General features: G+C 35.7%; 1 long non-coding RNA gene across 1 annotated transcript; it reads left to right on the forward strand.

Moving 5' to 3' along the window:
* Positions 1 to 2071: 2071 nt before the first annotated feature.
* On the forward strand, positions 2072 to 4871 carry LOC141290288 (uncharacterized). The gene is made up of 4 exons (XR_012340088.1): positions 2072 to 2523; positions 2670 to 2755; positions 3034 to 3123; positions 3901 to 4871. It is a non-coding gene; the product is annotated as an uncharacterized lncRNA (long non-coding RNA).
* Positions 4872 to 6270: the final 1399 nt, after the last annotated feature.

The raw sequence follows: 6270 nt of genomic DNA on the forward strand, positions 1-6270 counted from the left end.
ATTTTATGGCTGAGTTATTACACCTATGTCCATGGCGAAACATCAAACTTTGTCAGGCCGCCACTGAAACTCAAGATCTTCACAATTTAACATCTCTAAGGCCTCTAGATCAGACTGACCAAATATAATGTTGATTTCATTAAATGTCTAGGAGGAGTTTGCTATAAACCTAATCCCCTGCAAGGACTTCAGATAATGCCAACTGTGAACCAAATGTGAACATTTTCCCTATATTCTGATGATGATGATAAGAACATGTAATTCATGATGATAACAAAATGTTATTATTGCTTGCATTACATTCACCACTTCTGCTTAAATCGTTACCTATCTGTACAATTTGTATGTGGATATTGCTTTGCTGGTGACTCCTGTTATAAGACATCACTCTTAAGCGCTACATAACTAAGAATCAATTAGGAAAACGGTGCACAGTTGGCAAATGCATTCACAGTAACCCTCTGCTTGTTTGGATTTTAAGTTTACTGAATTGAAAGGGTTACACTTGAAAATCAACACAGAGACACATACACACAATATATAAAATGTTGCCATCCAGTTTCATTTGTTAACATTAACTATATTAGTTAACATGAACAATAATTAAATACACTGTAACCGATTTTTGTAATTTGAACAGTATTTTACTGTAATATCTACAGTAAGATACTGTAAAATGTATATACAGTATTTTACTGTAAACTGCAAAGGATTATGGGAAAATATATGATCACTACTGTAATTCTCCACTACTGTAAATCCGTTTACAGTAGTGAACTTGCCCGCGAAAAATTGACCAATGGCAAGGGAGATTTTTTTTTCTCCTGTTGAGAGGAAGTGGCGGTAAAAAGGACAAAAGAGAAATGTTGCATCAATAACTCGACAAAAAGGTTAGTATATTATTTCTGTTTTATGAAAAACTGAACAATTTTAATTTGTTTTCACTTGTTAACAGCAAACTAACAATATTCATCGTGTTTTTCATGTTGGTAGCCTTTTTTTTCTGACTGACGGCCGGGGCGCCGCCATAACGGTGAAAACATGGACTGGTGAGTAAATTAAGGTGACCTATATTAGTCGAAATAAACTTTATTTAAACTGAGAAACACGTTTGTATATTCGGCTGCCCTAGTTCGTCTGACGAGCCCTTACTCAAGCTTAACAGCAAACTGAGGTGAAATACTGAGGTAAAGTGCGTTAAGCAACACCACTGTTTCTGTGGAGATTTTAAACTGTATTTTCAAGCCCTTCTTTTGTTTGTTATTTTCAAGTTTCTGGTCTGGATGTCGTCTGTAACGTCGGAGCGCGGAGGTGTATTTTGGATCTTCTTCTGTGAATGACTGCCATAGTATCGACGATAATGAACTGGTAAGCTAATAATGTCAGTAAGCCGAAGTTGACAAACTTAACGTTAGTCACAGAGCAGCATAATATCTTTTAAACGCTGCCTCTTTATAGCTAGCAAGGTAATAGGCTGTATGCACGGCGGTGAATGACGTACTTCCGGTGGAATATAAGGATGCTGGATTACTTCCGTTCCGGCGCGATTGTAGAGTGTTGTGTACTATTTTTTTCTAATAACTTGTATTGTCTTCTATACTACGGTAACGTTAGTCACAAAAACAGACTCCACTCATATTGTTGATGCTTATTTGCTTTATTATATTAAATAAACATATAAAATGACATCTAAACGTATGAAAGTATCTTTTCAAAGACGGGAGGACAGCCCCTCTAGCCACCACTGCTGTGTGCCGCAGTGTACAGCATCTGCTAAATTTAACACTTTTCTAAGTTTCCACGCGTTTCCTAAAGAATGTGTGATTATAAAACCAACTTTGCCGCCTTGTATCTCCATTACCACTGTTTCAGCTATAATTAGCAGTGATAATGCAGTGCTATTCATCTGTCGTAGAACTGCATTACATTTTTTTATTCTTATTATTTTGTACAATAATCATCCATACTAGCTAAGATAACAGCTGTGGTTATCCAAGCTGAACAGTGGTAACGTTAGAAAAGTAAAAACTGAACTGGACTGAACATGTCCAACAGAACTTTGAACGTCACTTTTAAGCTACTCTACTCTCAGTTGGTGTGGAGTCTCTGCTTTCCTCATAGAGCGGTAGCAGTGAGCGTTCACTGAGATCTCATTTGTGGCCCTGATTTTACCTGACACTTTCAGACAAAATTACAAACACGCCTGCTGCTGGACGAATCGTAAAAAAATAATAGCAGTTCAGTTCAGGCGGTTCAGGTTAGCTGAATTTACCTTCATAATTGCACAGATACGAAGACACATAAAACTTGAAACCTTTCTCAAGTTTGCTCTGTGGCGTTGTACTGCACATCAGTGATTGTACATTTGGGCAACTCTTGCAAACACCGAGTAAAATTCGTCGACTCTGCCATAATCGCGTTTTTCTCCGCTTCAAACCTCTCCAACCGGAAACGGAATAGCAGCCTTGCGTCAAACGCGGAAGTACGCGTGCATAGAGCCTATTCTCTTCAAATGATGTTTAAGTAAGAAATGTGTGTATGAATGTCGTATGTAACTTTATAGACGGTCCCTTCAGTGACAGACGTGACATAAACAGCGCGCTAACATGAAACACTGAGGTAAAACTGAACACCGCGGTTAACTGCATCTTTTGTGTTTTATTTTCAAGTTTGTGGTCTCGTGGTCATGTGGTCTGCATCGGAGGTGTATTGGAGTCTTTTCTGGTGATTGCCGTCGTCGCGCTGCAAACAACAGGTGAGCTTCCCCTTTCATCAATTTAACTAAGTTAATGTTAACGTTACTAAATTAGCCAAATTAGCCACAGGCTGCTGTTCTCCACTGACTTGCAGAACAGGTTAACTTTTTAAAGAGAATAACGAGCTAGCAATATATTAATATAGCAAGTTTTGCTAATAAATATTATAAATGTTTATTTTATTAAAAATGTAAATTTTATTACTGTACAGTAGTTGTCTTTTCTGATCATAAACTATAGTAACACTAAAAGGGTGTTGTGACACTGTCTGTTACAGGAGATTTCTCCAAGCACTAACTGGATGCTGACCATCAGATGCAGAATCATCATACAGCCAGCTGTCCATTTTACAGACATGCAGAATAAGGTAACCTAAAACATATTTTGTTTTACATTGCATTTACATTCATGCATTTTTCAGATGCTTTTATCCTAAGCAAGTTATATTGTATTTAAAGTACACATTTGTAAGGTATTTATTTCCTGGGAATGTTTTTTATTACCATCAAGATTGAGTTTGCATGCGCATTAAAATTATTTCTATTAAACCAGCAAAATGCAGCTGCTTCAGGTATCTTTAACTTACTGTAACCTTTAAATTCATAATAGCAATCTTACTGTCTGTCAATTTAGATTATTGTTACTGTAAAGCAACAAATATAGATTTTTAATCATAGTAGGCCTATTATATGCACAGACTTTCTAGGAAACACACACCTGTTTAGAATGTTTATATGAACAGATTGGTTAGCATTTAGCATGGTCTGTGGCAGACTTTACTAAGTGTCAGGGCAACAAAATTCAATAAACAAGAATGTAATATTAAGTGATTTAAATCAAGAAGAAAATATTGTCTTTTTGCTCCATTTAGTAAAAACGGTTCTTAACAAAGCCATGTTGTGCATCTCTGCACACAGCAGTGTTTCATTACTGAATGAATTTACCTTTTTTAAACACCTAGAATCAGTGACTTACTGACCCATTCATAAAATTCTTTATAAAAAATTTCAAGAAAAAGTTTCTTCAGTTTTTTTTCTTACTACTGCGTTCGTATGTAGTATATAATTTTTTTTTAAAATGCATACAGCACCAAGTTTGACAGTTGAGGCAAATTCTTTAAACACTGTTTTTCTTGTGCTTGCAGGTTCGTTCAGACAATCAACCTTTGTGGCAGCAAATGCATTGACAGTCACAGATCAGATGGACTTCTGGAAAGAGGGTGCAAACAGCAAGCATCAGCCTGAATCCCATTCTGCCGTTTCTCATCAGAGAGCTTGTCAACTTTGACTCAAAACTACTAAAATTTAACACAACACAAACACATTTTTACTGTATGATTTTATTTTATTTACACTACCAGACAAAGCTTTTGAACAGTAAGATTTTAAATGTTTTTAAAGAAGGTCTCTTCTGCTCACTAAGCCTGCATTCATTTGATCCAAAGTACAGCAAAAACAATACACTTTTGAACCATTTTTATTATTTAAAATAACTGTTTTCTTTTTGAATATATTTTAAAATGTAATTTATTGCTGTGATCAAAGCTTAAGTTTTAGCATCATTACTGCAGTCACATGATCCTTCAGAAATCATTCTAATAATTTGATTTTCTGCTCAAAAACTATTATTATGATGTTGCTGAAATTATTATAATGCTAAAAACAGTGGAGTACATTTTTTTTCAGGTTTCTTTGAAGAATAGAAAGTTCAGATAAACAGCATTTATCTTAAATAGAAATAGTTTGTAACATTATGAATGTCTTTATTATCACTTTTGATCAATTTAAGTCATCCTTGCTAAATAATATCTTTCTATTCATCAAAGAATCCTGAAAAATCTAAAAATTAAATAAAATGTTTATCAGCATACTAGAATGATTTCTGAAGGATCATGTGATACTGAAGACGAGTAATGATGCTGAAAATTCAGCTTTGATCAAAGGAATAAATTAAATTTTGATCAAATTAATGCAGGCTTGGTAAGCAGAAGAGAATTCTTTAAAAAAATCTTAGTGTTCAAAAACTTATGACTGGTAGTGTACTTACTTATTTTTGCTTTTCAGTATGTGTATGTTTGCCATGATACAAAGTCTCTGTACTTTTAAAAAGAAAATGTTCAACAATTAAAAAGAATATTATCAGAACTAATGCTTATGAGTTATTAGTGTTGGGTCGAGTCCACGTAAGTCGAGTCCGAGTCGAGTCCGAGTCTTTAACCAGTCGAGTCCGAGTCAAGTCCGAGTCCAAAATGGGGCGAGTCGGACTCAAGTCCGAGTCCAAATGGGTCGAGTCCGAGTCGAGTCCGACCGAGTCCAACTAAAAACTACTGTTTGTCAGTATCTTAACCTTGTTTTAATTTGTACAACTACAATAAGGCAATGACAATTTAAATGTAACAAAAGGAAACCTCTGTTGCATATTGCCATTTTGATTTTTTTATTTCACACCATCTCATTAGTGTCCTGCTCAGCAAACTTAAAGTCATGTAACAGAAGTTATGACTGACTTGATATTATGACATATTTCAGAGTGAAACAGCTTTTAGAATGTGGGAAGGACAATGTGGGAATTATAAGGGAAGGACAGGACTGTACCTACGAGTAAAAGAATGAATCTGTGATAAAGGGAGGGGTAGGTGAAGAGATGGACAGCTAGTGACATATTTTTCTTAGATGAAAATGAGGCTGTGAGGGTTAATGACATGGAAGTCATGGAATAAAAGAATAAAATTCTGACTTTATTTTCTCAATTTCGAGATTATATCTCACAATTCTGATAAGAAAATACATTCTCCCTTTTCCTCTCAGCTAAAGTCATGAGTTTATTTTTTCCCTCAGAACTGACAAACTTGCTATTGCTGCGTTAAATTGAGTTCTAAAGTCTTAAATACAACATATAAACGACATAAAAAAATTCTGAATTCTGAGATAAAATAGGTAAATGTAAAATGTTATAGGTTTAAATAGTATTTTTTTACTGACATAACTGTAACGTCTACTCCAAATTGGTCTATTGACAACGGGCCATTGAATTATTAGAAAATAATGCACACCCAAGTAAGTAAGTAAAACATTCTCAAGCTTACTGAAGGAAAATAAACAGTCTAATAATTAATTACAAGCAAAAGCATAAATAAATATAATAATCAAAATACAAATGAAATAGTTTTATACGTTTTTCAGATTGATCTATATAGTAAAGTATACCACAGAAATAGTGTACTACAAACATTTAATGAAGTAATAAATGTAAAAATAAAACTCTCTACAATCTTCACCGTATTGTGGCGAGGCGTCTGCCCGCCCCCCTAATTTTCATCACCACCCCGTCCCGTATTCGCCGCCCTTCTCCAGGCTCCCGACGGGAGTGGGTGTGTAGGGGAGAGGAGGGGCGTGTAATCGGCTCGGGCTGGCGGCGTGTGATGGGGACACCTGATGTAAATGAAGCCTCATCACCGCCGCTGTTTAAATCCCGAGCGCGCCTCTCCTCGGGAGACCGGTCTCTTTCCCCCGTG

This window comes from Garra rufa, chromosome 17, assembly GCF_049309525.1.
Source record: "Garra rufa chromosome 17, GarRuf1.0, whole genome shotgun sequence".
Classification (NCBI taxonomy): domain Eukaryota; kingdom Metazoa; phylum Chordata; class Actinopteri; order Cypriniformes; family Cyprinidae; genus Garra; species Garra rufa.